This window comes from Streptopelia decaocto (genome assembly GCF_964273445.1).
Source record: "Streptopelia decaocto genome assembly, chromosome: 1".
Lineage (NCBI taxonomy): Eukaryota > Metazoa > Chordata > Aves > Columbiformes > Columbidae > Streptopelia > Streptopelia decaocto.
This window is the reverse complement of record NC_138663.1, coordinates 87,714,311-87,728,867: the sequence shown is the minus strand read 5'-3', so window position 1 is coordinate 87,728,867 and position 14,557 is coordinate 87,714,311. Positions and strand designations below refer to the sequence as shown.

Genomic DNA, 14,557 nt, shown 5'->3' with positions numbered 1-14,557 from the left:
TGGGCAGCTCGGCAAGGCTCCCTGCACGGTGCCCAGCCACAGGGGGAAACAGCCAGAAACCCTTGGAAAGCTCCTTCTTGACAAATTTAAGTGACACCGTTGCTCGTGTAAGCCCACCTTTCTGCAGTGAATGAGAGGGGCAGCAGGATCCCTGCTGCAAGACTGCAGTCTCATCACTCAGGGCTAAGGCAGGCGCAGCTCCCCCACCAGAAGCAGGGCAGGGGACATGCCCAAGCACAACTCCCAGAAGATGCAGTGCTGCCTTTTCCCATGGCCAAGCCTCTGACCCCCCACTGGAGGTTGTGGTGTCTAATGGCCCAGCAGCCACGCTGCATGAACAAGGAGACCGAGCAGAAGTTTATCACCACTTTGGGCAGAATCTTGGAGTTTCACTACTCCATAACGACTTCACTAATAATTTCATTTATTAGTTGGAGACCACACCTGTAGGTGCTGTTCTGCCTCCATGGGGCTGTGTCCCCATTTGGCCCCAAACCAGGAGAGTCCCCATCCTAAGCACCAGGCATGTGGTGGATGACCTGAAAGTGGGGCAGCAGGGGCTGCCCCTCTGAAAACACACGGCCATTTCCAGGCTGAACTGCACCTTCATCAGAAACAGCCCCAGCTGGTTGCATGGCCAGACTGTGTGGCCACCATATCATGTGCCCACAGAAACATGGCTCTTGCCCACCAGGCTGCCTGGTGCAGCCAGGGAGAAGAAACATTGGAGGTGTGCGAAAATGCCCAAGTATCTGCTTCATATTTTGCCACCCCTGCCTCCCGGGCAGCCACTGTGGGTCAAGTGGTGAGCCCCCATCTGTGGGGCTGGTCAATCCCAGATCCGTGCCAGGGATCACTCCCACATCTGACGGTGGTAAAGCAGTGGCACAGGTTGCCCAGGGAGATGGTGGATGCCCCATCCCTGGAGACATTCCAGGCCAGGCTGGATGGGGCTCTGAGCAACCTGATCTAGTTGAAGATGTCCCTGCTCATTGCAGGGGGGTTGGACTAGATGACCTTTGAAAGTCCCTTCCAACCCAAACTATTCTATGATCCGTGCCTCACAGGACAAGAATGCTGCAGGACACCCTGTTGGGGCTGTGTGATGCTCACACTTGCCCACTGGCACACTGACTCAAGGCACCATGACATTGTCCCAGCACAGCATCGACAGGTCTCAGTGCTCAGAGCCTGAGGTCCCTGCCCATCCATGTTGTTCATATCGTCCTCTCCTGCCTCCCTCCAGCTACAGACATGACCTCCTTCAGTAAACTGCCTTTCTCCAGGCCATTCCTATCAAATGCCACTGCTTCCCAATTTGTGCATGCACCCCAATACGCTGCTCTGAGGCACCACTCAGCCCCAGGCACCGCTGGCAGCTCCAGCATCCCTCACACCATCAGCTCCCTCTGCCTTGAGGGTGTTTGCACCAGCCTGATGAACTGCAACGGGCTAAACAGCCGTATGGGAAGGTGTAGCCTGCAATTTTTTCCCTCTCTTTACTGTACCATGTTTAGAGAGCTGTCATGAATAAGAAGTAAAAAAGCCTGATGATTTAGTATTTTGATTTACAAGACAGATCTACCTTGTGGTTGAGGTGTGTATGACTTAATTAAAAAGCAGAGGCTCACTCCCACTGAAACTGTTCGCTGCTGAGATATCAAACGCAGAGGAGGAAGAGGCCACAGAAGGGATATTTTCATAAAGCTACTTTTCAGATGAAGCCTATGCCCTCAAGAGCTCTACATTTCACAAGCTGGCAGAAAGGCACAGTTCGTGCAATTAGACACCGGCCCCTCACAGTCTCTGCAGCACCAGCTTGTGTTTTCACAAGCAGGGCTAGGATGGTCAAGTTGCAAAACCGGACAGTCCCAAGCATGACGACAGATGCTAACCATAACAAGGTTGGCATATTTTTCTTTCTTTTTTTTCTAAATTTGGCAGGATTTGGAAATCAAGTGACATCCTGTGTCCCCAAAGGAAGAGACAGAATGGAGCACTCTTTCTCCTCGCCCCTTCTGACTGAGCAGCAGGGAATATTTCCCCCTAGCAGTCAGATCTAATTCCAGGCTCTAAAAGCCCAAGATGTCCACAGCTCATGTATCTCACCTCTCAGGTACTGCAGGCTGCCCAGATGCACCCAGCGATCCCTCGCTCAGGCTTCTCCTCCCTTTGCTGGGCAAAGCAACTGTCCCATTAAGTGACAGGGCCACATCAGTGTTTCCAGGAGGTCCACCAGCTGGGGCTCACTGCAGATGGCGGTGAGGCTCGCTCGGGTTGAGAGGTACAGCTCCAGAATTGGAGGCGCAACTGAATCTGGGTGGAAAGAGCTACTTGTCAACTGTACAAGCACAGGTGTGTGCAACAAGAGAGGGGCACACAATGCCCCAGCACCAGGTGGGTGAGCCGATGCAGTAGATACATTAAGGATGCATAAGAAACGCCAACTGCAACTCAACACTGACAGCTCCTGGTTACCAAGGATCCAGTTTCCTTGGCCTCCTCCCCGCCCTTCTCAGGCTGCAGATCACCTGTGGGGCAGTGGAAAAACCTAGGTCTGGGAGAGAGCTCCATGAGCTGCTATCCCCAAGACATGCCCGAGCCCCAGGCTGCTGTGTGATGCTCAGCTCCAGCAGCTGCAGAGGAGCAAATGCATTGGGGTGCTTCCTGGGGGACTCTCATCCCCAGCAAGCAGGGGCAGGACCATGGATCCAGCGCTGAAGGGGCACATGAGTCCCTCTCTCTCTGTCTCCCCAAAGTGGGCAGGTTGCACCGTGGGGTTGGTTGCAACCTTTCTTCCCCCAAAATTAAATTCAGCAATGCATACAGCTTGCCCAGGTAGCTGCAGTTTCATTAGAACAAACTAACCAGCGCTGCCACTGCACATCTTTGCATCCTGCAGGACGGCCCTTTTCTATCGCAAAGTGCCGTCAGGCTCCCACTCCCACAGCCTCTTCTACAGCGCTGCTTGGAGCTTTTGGGACAGCATTTTCTAGAGAGCTACAAAACTCCGGCTCAAGTCCAGCACCAGTTTCAACTCAGGGGTGTACTCTGGGCACCGCCAAGCCAGCGAACGGCAAAGGAGGAGCGAGCGCTCCATCCCCAAAGTGAGACCCCAAACCACGACAGACCCGCTTGGGAGGGGAAGTGCTCGGGGGTGCTGCCACCTTTCCCCTCTGGCAACTGCCAGCCCAGCCCCACGGCCTCGCTGCGTTGGGGGTCTCGCAGGGCTGCACCCCCGCCACCCCGCTCACCGCGGGGACGGGAGCAAGGGGAGACAAACACTCAAAAGCAAAGAGCTTCGGGGTAGAAAAGCAACTCGGGAGGTAAACGGCACCCCTCGTCTCAGCCACCCCACCTCCAGCAGGACCGGCTGGAGCGGGGCAGCCCCAACCCCCGCTGCCGGCCTCCCTCGCCCCAGTCCCCCCGAGACCCCGACCCACCTGCGGGGACGGCACCCGGGCGTGGGGTGCGAACCTGCGGGGCTGCCTGCGATCGGCGCGGGGGGGCGAGTGCTCCGTCAGCGGCCGAGCCGGGCTGGGCTGAGACGGGGAGCAGCCCCCCGCCGCCGGGGGACGCGGAGCTCCGCGCCAGCTGCCGCCCCGCAGCGCCTCGGCACGGTACGGCCCGGCGGAGGCGGGCGGCGGGGAGGGGCCGGGGCGGCGGCGCTCCTCCCGCCCGCCCGGCCCGCGGCTCCGCCGGGACTCCGGCCCCGTTTCCATCTGACCCGGGACAACACTTCGCAGCGGCGGGGAAAAACCCCGGGGGGGTTGAACCCTGCTTCACACCGGCGCCTTCTCGCCCTCGTAATCATCGCGCCTGCTTCATGCAACAGCAGTGTCACCCCCTCCCCAAAACACCTCCCGTGTCAGAGCCCCACCAACACCCCTCCGGCCATATCTGACCTGACCACGATGCCACGTCCCGTTAGCCCCACGGGCCGTCCTGCTGCCCCACGGCAATGCCTGTCTCCTGTCCCTGCACCGCTGCTGCAGGTGGGGACACAGCCCGGCCGGTAATAAGCCGTCTGGCTTGGGCCCTCCCTGCAGCTGAGGCAGCACAAAACCCCCACATTTGTGGCAAAACCGGCCGGAGAAGGTGAGTAAATGTGAGGGTGGCCAGCCTGCACTCTGCAACCTGCTTGTGCAGCCCCATGGCTAGTGGTAGCCAACGTGACTACTGCAATAGGTATGTCTGCATGAGCAACACTCAGTGTCATGTGCACAGACCCACCACCTCTCTCAGCATCCCGGTGCTGCCCATTTCATTCTGCCTCCTACAACCCTGTTGCCCCCAGCAACTTCTTGGTCTCTCCCCACAAGACATCCACTCAATTTTACTGGATTTTCTTCCCCCGCTCTGAAAGCCAAAAGCTCTGCTCCAGCACCAGTTTCTCTCCGAGCCTGCAGCAAAGTGCCAGGTGCTACTGGAAAAGGTTGTTTGTGGAAAGCCATAAGGCCACACAGGTTTTCTGTCTTTATACACTCTTGGTTACCTCATTATTTGACTCTGCCAGGCCTCAGCATGAAGAGTGCTATTTTTTTCACTCCTGTCCTTTAATTCCCAAACCTGCAGAGCCATGGGCCAGATGCAGTCTTGGTCTGAATGGGAGCGGAGAGGTTTGAGCAGCCCTGTTAGGTATGCTGTGCCACGTGGCACTGTCATAAACACACAGACCTGTTAGTTCTCCAGCATGGTAAAAGCAACCAGCTTGTGGTCACCAGTTCAGGCAGCAGCTCCCACCTCCTTTTGCTGGATTTGACTGAAGTTCCAGAGGAGAAAGAGGGGAATCTGCAGTAGGACTGCTCCACTCCCTTTTCCCATCCTCTTCTGAGGGAAAACAGAGAGATGTGCCCTTCCCCAAGGAGTCTAACACACCACCCTCTAGAAAGCATTTCCCAGCCTGGACACCAATTGGTGACAAAGGCAGATATTTTGGGTTTCAGTCCTGGAGCTCCTGGTGGGGCAGATGGTGACATCTGGAGCAGGTGAAGGAGCTAGGAGCCTTCTTACTGCCATGTTCAAAGGAGAATGAAAAAGCCCTTTGGAAAGCCTTGAAAGACTAAGATCCAGCCCTGGTGGCCAGCAGTCTGAAAGCTGGAGGCCCTAATATGGATTAAATCTGTATTTTGGCACTGGAAGCAGCAGTACCCTGATTTGCAGAGGTGCAGAACATCTGCAGCTCACAGTGGCTGCAATGAAGGTCCCACATATCTAAATATCTCTTGGAGTCTGACCTCTTTTAAAACATACAGGCTCTTAGTCTGGATTTACCAATCTGGTCTCCACCTCTGTAAAACCAGGATAATAAACCAAAATGTCTCATGGTGGGGAGGGAGGGGAGAGAAGCGGGAAGCTGACTGGTCACACAGAAACAGGAGCTAGGTACCTCATTTCTGGTTCCTCCCAATGCTAACAGAAAACGCTCATGTTGCCCCACTGACTCATGCTTATTACTAAGCTCCTTGTAAACAGTGATAGCAGGGAAGCACCGCTTTGTGAGTGCTTCAGTTTTGCTCCTGGGTTTAGCGCTAAAAAAAAATAATTAAAAAAAAAGAAAAATCAAAGCTCAGGGGGCATTGACATTTCTGCACCAATAGATATAGAGGTGTGCACGTGTCACCTCTTATTCCTCACCCAGCAGAAGCAGGACCATGACCTCACTCCAGCTAGCTCTGCAGCCCTCCAAGGGCTGGGGCATCCCTCCAGTTGTCACTTGCCTCTCTTAAACAACATGTGTCTGCAGCCAGGATGTTAAGGACTCCAGGTAAATGCCTGGGTGTTTTGTCTGGAGGCAGAAAAGCGTGTGATGTGCTACAGGTACATACCAAGGAAGGATTTATGCTGGCAGGTAGCCTCAAAGTGTTCCTGCTTCAGCAAGGGGATTAGACTAGATGATCTTTTGAGGTCCCTTCCAATCCCTAACACCCTGTGATTCTGTGAATAGGGGTCCAGAGAGGGGCAGAAAGCCCACAGTTGAGTTGTATTATTATCTCTGCAGGGATGAGGCCCCTTTTATCCCAAAGGATCCTGCTGTGCCTAGAGAACAGTCAGTAACCCCATGTTGGGAACACATCACCCCATGCCAGGGTATAACTGGAGCCCAACATCGGCATGGCTCAGTCCGAGGCTGGATCCTAAGAAGGGAAAGCAAAAGCTGAACTTGGTTGAAATTGCCAGGGGAGGTAGGATGCAGGGTTTTTTCCAGCTGTTTTCCATGACTCAGCTTGGCTCAGTCCCCACTCTTTTTAAAAATCTTATTGAAAATTTAGACTGCAGAGCTACCCAGAGGGGTTCAGTGACCATCACACTGCCCAATAGGAAGGATAAACCACCTGCTCACACCTCCTCACTGTTCTTCTGGCTCTTCATCCACAGCATCCCGTTTATCCCGCACAGAGCTATTTATACATTTTATCTGCCAGATCCTTCTTGGGGATTGTGGACATCTGAGACACAGCACCTCCTTTTGGAGACAGGGCCCATGTCATTTGCTCCAGGCTTCATACAACAATTTTATATTTACTTCAAGTTTACCATTGAAAAAAGTGGGCTTGGAGATTGCTTTTGTGGACCCCCTACTTGTCAGTCATTAGCATTAACCCCTTTCTCCTAAGGTCTAAGTAGCCTCCTAAGTAGCAGGGTTTCAACCCTCCTAAGTAGCAGGGTTTCAACCCATTTAACACATACACATTGTCCATTCTGAAGTGTTCACATTCAACCCAAGTGTCAAACACAGCAACATCAAAACTGCCCTCTATTTTAACTACAGCTTTTAGCCACCTGCTAAACGTCCCTTAAGCAACTCGCTTTTCAGTCAGATTTCACTAAATTTGTCTATATTCTCTTCAGGACAAACTGAAATTTGTACTTTCTTCAGTTTGGGGAAAATCAGTCTCTTTGAAAATCCGAATTCATATATACTACCTGTGATTGTCCTGACTTTGCTTACATTGATTGTAATGAGGCAACTAACTGCTGGTAGCTCAGCGACAAATTCTTCTTTACCCGTCACTGTGAATCTAAAGGGGAGACAGCATGTGCTGGATGGATGCATCCTCTGCTGGGAAATTATCATCCAGCACACTTATAAACTCTCATGAGACTTGTCGTTGGCCTGCAGGCAATCTCCACAGATGTGTCCTAGAATTAAATTCTCTATGCAAATATAGTTTTCTTTTCACACATTGCAAATAAGCCTGTAGAGAGACATCCGTCCCAGGTCTCGTTTGATGAGGCAGTCAGTTATACACACAGCCGTGCACAGAGTACTCCCTCTTGGGCTTTACTAATTAGTGCATTGATATACATACAGTCTGCTCAGAGTTACCCCTCATTGTAAAACAGGTAATGTTGCCATTAACATGAAGCACCACCCTTATCTCTTTCATTCACTATCTCCTTTCTCAGCATGCAGTAGCCAGCAGTTGCACCATTTCTGTAAGAGAAAGTATCTGGCCACACTTAAGCAATACCAGTTTTGCCCAATTCAGTCTTAAAAATGAAACTTTTCCAAATTTTTATCTTATTAACAAAGTTTCTTTTTCTGGAATCTTAAAAACAGATACATTTTCTTCTTTTCACATACCCATTTAGCCCACAGTCCCTTGAGTTTAAATTTCCGAAGCTTTTGCCCATTTGAAGATTCTCTCTGCAGGGTTCATTGGAAACATCCTGCCTTTTCCAGCCCATTTCCAGGCTGTGAGGCTGGGTGCTGCGCTTTGGACAGGCAGCCCATCCTGTAACACCACTCTGCCCCCACAGACCAGGGCTGAGTCCCCCACACAATGCAGCCACTCAGCAAACACCAGCCTCTGCTTTAACCTCCAGGAGCTCCTATCCTTTCCTCCAGCTCACAGGACCTTTGATATGACCACTTAAACTTCCTTCTACTTTCCTGAGGTTCCTGAAGTCTCAAATAAACCCTTGGTACTTTCATACCATCCTACTGGCTTTGTAACCCTCCCTAAATAGTCCCTTCTTAACTCCTCTTTGTTTTCCTTAACAGGAGCTGCCAATTATAATTGATTGCCTTGTTAAGGCAACTGGGCACTTGTGTGGGCCACTCTTGCAAATTGAGCCAAAGAGCTGCACTCAGAGGGGCTCCCACTGCTCATTCCATTCCCCCCAATACATCCTGGAAGACTGTCTATTCACACGGTGAAATCTCTGCCAGGAGAGGCTAGATGCAGCTGAGGAGAGCAGTATGAGCCAGGTCACATTCCCATTCAAGCCTATTTTCCATATTTATGTGATTCACTTTAGGATGAGTTTGTAACTCACTTCTTCCACAGCAAATTATTAGGCCACCTAGTGCTGCTCCACCCAGGGCAAGCTAAAAAACTCCACTTTCTTTGTAACACACAGCCCTGCATCTTCTCAGATTTGAAATAATGTCTCAGAAAGATGACATTACAATCTTTGTATGGTTGATGTGGACCCCACTGTTGCTAGGTGGGGTCCAAGATCTTAGGAGTGAGCCGGGTGAGGATAGGAAAAAATGGGGAAAACCAGAGGAATCCAAGGGAAGACTAAGAATCTGGTGGAAGGCAAGCACCTGCTAGTGGCATGAAACCCACATCCCCTTGTAAGCAAAAGCTACAACACTTGGAACACATCTGGGCAGGAATATCAGCTCCAGCGTGCTTTACACATGCTTGGAAACGAAGCTCACTCCCACTAGGGAAAACTGGTTTGCTAACAACACCCTACTCATCCCACCTGTCTCTTACACAAAATAAGGCTTATCCAAGATCTGCCTTACAGGGGGTCAGGTCAGAAATTCATGGAAGGCTTGGGCCTGAGGCATGATCTCCTTCCAGCCACCATTTGGCTAGTTCCCTGTAAGAAAGGATCTGGTGCTCACTGCCAGTGGAAAGGCAGGTCTGCTTCAACTCTCCCTGATCCTTTCTGCTCCACCCATTAAGCAGATCCATGGGGTGTTAAAAACTCTCTGTGAAGACCTTCTGCACCCCACCAGTGGCAATGCTGGGATCAGCCTGCCTGCAGACGGGGCAGAGCAGCAGGATGGAGCAAATCCTCTGTCAGATGTGGGAGAGAGGTTGCCAACCTCCTGTAAGTTGGTTTCCCACACACTAATTATTATTTTTTCAGGATGGCATCAAGGGGAAATCATGAGGTTATGAATTAGGTGCTGTGTTAAGGAAAAGGAAGCCATGGTAGGGTTTCTGAGAAAGCAGCAGGCTGACCTTACACCACAATGTGTAGGCAGTGTGTAAGGGAATCGAGGGAGGTTGTGACCAAGCTTTCTGGTGGAGGAGGCACCAAGCATCTGTCTGGCTCTGGCAAACAAGGATGTTCATATAGGTTTGGTCTCAGGACTTTGAGACAAACGGTTGCCTCATCTTTGATGAGATCTTCTGAGACCAGTTAGGACCATTCCCATTTTTAGGGTGATGTCCTAAGGGAACAAGGCTTATTCATTGCATGTGTTTGTCTGCCCAGCATCTCCTCTTCACCAATAATTTGTAAACCACCTAGCAAATTGCAACAAATTCAACAGTGGGCTGGGAGTCTCAAAGCTATTAAGTTTATACAAGTCCCAGTGGCTGGATGGGGAGAGAGAAACCTGGTGAATCGTTCTCTCCCCTACTCCAGCATGGGGAAGGGGCATGTGCACAGCTTTCATTAGACATGGGTACATCCCTCTCACAGGGATGGGATCAGGCAGAATTGCTTCTTGTGGCAAACCACAGGGTCTGCTGGTGGGAAGACCATCCTCAACTGAGCTGGACATAGAATGACTTTTTTTTACCATAATACAGAAAATTAGGGAAAAAAACCTGAAGAACCAGGTGGTTTTCTGCTTCTTGTTTTTCCTATTTGTATTTTCCATTGGAAACTTGGTATTCATTGGTCCCCATTTTTGGTGAGTGAATGACTAATGTCCTCCAAGGTTAGGTGATACTTCAGTGAAAGACCATGCCTGGGTGCCCAAGCACATGCTGACACAGGATACCAGGAGTTTGGCTAATTTTAGGTGAGGGACTGGTCATGCTAGATGCCGTCAATAAGCCTGCTCGCCCTTTCTTTTCATATTGAGACTCAGTGTAGGATTTTTATTAAAGGTTTAGCATGACCTGGAACCCAGGGGAAGTGTTCAGCCTCTTTGATGCTAATCTGAACCACCAAACCTTTTAAGGTTCACTTAGTGCTGCCAGAAACACCCAACCCCAGCAGTGATTAGTGGTCTCCTGGGAGGTATCTCAGCCTCTTAGGATTTGACAGAGAAACAATAAAGTCTGCAGTGGAGCCGAGTTTCAGCAGTGCCTGTCTGCTAAATAACAGGTGGCAAACGATAGTTTCCTTCAATTGTAGCAGTTCGTGACTACTCATGAAGTCATACAATGATCTCACCTCAGTTATTCACTGTGTTCTTTCTTCTACCTGGCACGGTGAAGATGTTTTTCTTTCTAACAACAGAGAAGAAAAACAAAAACAAACCCCTTTCTATTAATGCAGATCTAATGCACATGCAGTGCACAACAGAAGCGTCCCTTGTTTCTGGCTCTAGCTGCCACATCTGAAGTATTTTTCCTTGTAAGAGCTGGCAAGACAGGCCACCACCTTCCTTTTAAGGTTGTCCCTTGTCACAGCAGGGGCCTGGCACTTGTCTCCCCGGCTATCAAACACTCTGCTGCCAGGCAAGAACAGCACATCCCTGTTTCTGGATCCTCACAATCAAGGAAAACCCTTGCTTGTGGCAGCCCTTAGAGACAAAGACTTCAGTTTGAACCTGAGCTGACAAGCACATGGAGTAGAAGGTGTTGGTGGGAGATGTTCATCGCTCGATGCTTGTTCCTGAGGCTGATGGGAGCATGTTGAATGAGGAGGTTCTGATGTCCACCTTGAATGGGCCATCCTGGAGCAGAGACCAGCTGTCTGTGTCCTTACCCATCCCTGTGGGTACGGCTATGGAGTGCTGGAGACCAGCGGTGGAAGGTGGTGCTTCCAGGCTCACTAGGAGGAAGAAGAGGGCAAGAAGAGAAGGCAAGAAGAAGGTCAGAAAGAAGAAAGGCCACCAGCCACTTGCACAAGCACTGTGGAGAAGCTCATCCATGTGAATGGGGATCCTTGGCAGAGTGGACTTATCTTCTAGCTGCCAGAGAAGGGGCTGCAACACGAGGAATGGAAGGGAAAAGGAGTATGATGGGGTCATGGAAAAATCCTTATGCACAAGAGAGAATGAGAGAAGAAAGGGGTGCTGTGTGGAGGCAAACGGTAGCAAAGCTAGGCCTGTAAGGCTGAAGAGCTGAGTCAATCTGCTGAATCAAAGCCAACCCTTGACTTTCACAAGGACAGCGCTGCTGACTTCAGAAACAAAGGCAGAATGGGTTATGAGCAACAGGGTCAGGAAATTGAAGTTACCACCATCTGCATTTTGATATCTGTAATATCAAGAATAATTCAGTAAATTTGAGTTCAAGGAAGGAACTGGGATAAGTGGGAAGGTAAAAAGATGACTAGTATCACTGAAGGAACTGACATGTGCCCCAAATATCTTGTGCAGCAAATATCTCTACAAAATCTGTCAAGTCAGAAGAAGATCAGTATGTCCAAAGAGCAGCAAGTGCAGATATCGTGAGTAGCATGGAGAAGGAAAAGCTGTGGCGTTCCTCCATGCCCGGGATAAAATATTAATTTACGGCATCACCATGAGATGTTGGACAATGAACTCAGATGGTGGGGAAGACAAGCACACACTGCAGAAAGAATAGGCTGAGCTTTAGGACTTGAGTAACAATGGCTGAATGACATTAAACACTACTGGTGTTAAGGTACATGCTTAAGCCACAATATTGCTGTAAGTCGGGAGTTCATCAGCTGAAGGTAATAGGGAAAGTGGAGCAGGAACAGGAGGAGGAAGAGTGACGACTGAGAAACAACAAGGCAAATGCAAGCCTGGCATGTGAGGAAACAATTGTTTTTTACCATCTGTAAATCTGGCACAAACGGATTTTAAAGGCAGAACTATTGTTTCAAGTGCGGCTCTGCAGCAGCTTTCCGTAGAGGCTCAATACCTGATTTAACAACTGCTTAAGCACATCTTATGCATGAGAGGCACTGACCTAAATATGCCCACATTTTACACCTAAAATACAAGTCATATGATAGGTTTTCTACAGCTTTTAAGTTACTTTGAGTCAGGGACATGTACCTCAAAAATCACAGATCTCTAGTACAGAATTTTTAACTGAGCTTTGAAGCTCTTTGACAAATAAACTCACTGCTTTGTTGCCACTAAGAAACTCGAAGCAGCGACTGCAGATTGCTTTACCCCAACTTTTAAAAACCGAGATGGGAAAATATTTTACAACCCACAGGAGTTTTTGCTTGCTGTCGTTTAGAAGCGTTATAATCACAGATTTCATAGAGCGACACGCACCAGCCCTGATGTTGTGAACTCCTCAGTTTCTCTGAAGGTTTCGAAAGCCGTTCATCATGGGATGCCTTAAAAATAAAAGAAACATGCCTTTCTTTTCTTAAAAAAAAAAGCCTGTGAAAAAGTTTTGACTATACGTTTACCAGTGAAATTTGCACAGAGAGAACACTTATTACTGAATAAAAGATCATGAAGACATTCGTCAGCTTTTTTCACCCTGGAAAAAAATGAAAAACAGTTAATGACAAAAGCAACAGGACTTTCGAGTTTGAAAAAGTTGTTTCTGTACAAGGAAAGGGAAGAGAAAGTAATTGATGAAATGGTTTGGCTGACATGTAAAATTCAACAGTCAGGTGGAAACCCCTCAGATCCGGGATGTTCAGGCACGTTACGATGAGGAGAAAACACGGGCAATGGAAGGCTTTTTTATCACTCTAACCAGGAGTGCCAGCACTGACGCATTCTAATAAAACACCAGCTCAGCTTCTGCAATGCTTATTTAAACTCAAGGGTGTACCAGATTTCTGGGAAGGAGGCTTGGGAAAACACATTATCTTGGCACCTGGAGCAGTAGCAAAAGATGACTGAAACAGTCTTTTCAAATGCCGTTTCAGCCACTTCAGGAATTAGAGTACTGCATGACCAAAATTGCTGCGGACCCATGGTCACCTCCTGTGGCTGCCTGGATCAGGACCACAACTGTTAGAGTTGTCTGGAGAACCTTTGGAAGGATGAAAAGGTTTTCCACTGGTGATGAACTAGTCAGCATCTTAAGGATTTGCTGAATCTTTCCATCATCCCAGATATTAGCGGAGGATTTATCTGCCAGTGCACTAATATGATCAACATGAAACAACTGTTTGTGAGGAATATTTCCGTATTTCTAACTTGCTACATTCCTATACATGGAAAAAGCAACATCTGTTACCTTAAACCATGATGAAGTATATTCTGCCTCTATTCACAAACCCTGTATCACACCACCATCACTAAGTAGTGTCAGACCAGAGCAGATATGCCTCATTTTGTTGTGTCAAAGTATCATTAGGTTTCACTTTTGCTCCCAGAAAGCTGGAGAAAACACTATGATGGTTTAAAAAAAGCATCAGATGAGACTTATCTTCACTAGACATGATGCATGGAATGGTATAGAAGGCCTATTCCATAAATCTGTTGAAGCAGAAAATACAGCTTGCCTGAAGAGGGACTGGAGTTCAGAACATTCCATTAAAGAGGATGTTCCCTCCTCACTCACCTGTTACAGAAACCACCCTCAGACCCCATGATAAATGTCACAGATCACCACCTAGAGTTGTACTTTTGCCAGGAGACCACAAAGGATGTTGGAAGGTGTTGTCTGTCAGGAGACCCTTGGTTCAGAAGCTGGTATTGGGTTTCAGGAATTATTCATGAGTCTGTATTCCTTCAACCATAAGAGGAACACTCACAAAACTTAGGTAACTGATAGTGTGACACAGTAGTGACACTTTTGCCACCTGTTTTCAATACGCTTATCAAAGGCAGCCACCTTGGAGGGGCAGATCTGCAACTGTCAGAACAGCACCCCTGTGACAACCCTGAGCAGAAGGATGCAACTGCTGGGGAGCCTCTTTCTTTGAGAAAAATCACCTTTTGCATGCAAAGGTCAACTGCATAGTGGTATTTCCTAAGCCTGGGAGGCACCTCACATGAACCTCTTGTTTTTATGTGCAGGGCTCAGCCGGAGCTGTGCCTCCCCCAGACCACGTTGGGATCCACGCTTTTAACATCCTCGCCAGCAGGAATTACAGTAACTCCCCCTCCCCTTGCACATTGCACACACGTTTTTCTGTACTGTTGATGGAAGACAAACCCTGCTAATCCCCCGCTCTGCAAATGGCATTGCACAGGGGCATTTATGAGCAACTGGTGCAAGTAAACAAGCACAAGCTCAGGCTCCTGCTTGCCACAGGAATATGCTGGCCCTGGGAGACGCCCTGCCTGCCTTTGCTCTCTTTCCTTGGGGGAATTCACTAGCCACAATCTCCTGCTTGAAGTGGGGAACATAGGAGCAAGAATACACCCCATCAGGACTTTGCCAGCCACTATTAATGCAAGCCAAATTTATAGCAGTAAACCAGACACATACTTTTCACTGCCACATGAATAGGGTAA

At 49.2% G+C, this 14,557-nt stretch overlaps 1 protein-coding gene across 7 annotated transcripts in view; it reads right to left on the bottom strand.

Annotated features, from left to right (window-relative positions):
* Positions 1–14,557, bottom strand: part of GPR156 (G protein-coupled receptor 156) — a 44,085-nt gene that overhangs the window by 21,895 nt on the left and 7,633 nt on the right. Inside the window, exons 1-2 of one of the 7 annotated variants that reach the window (XM_082043716.1) lie at positions 3,444–3,686; positions 2,110–2,316 (exon numbers count right to left, since the gene is read on the bottom strand). The exons of 1 other annotated variant lie outside the window; for it this stretch is intronic. The gene's annotated coding sequence lies outside the window, so the exon portion shown is untranslated. Of the gene's footprint in view, positions 1–2,109; positions 2,317–3,443; positions 3,687–3,905; positions 4,019–10,377; positions 10,981–14,557 lie in introns of those variants that run through there. 5 more of the 7 variants (XM_082043711.1, XM_082043713.1, XM_082043710.1 and 2 more) reach the window with 5 other exon arrangements.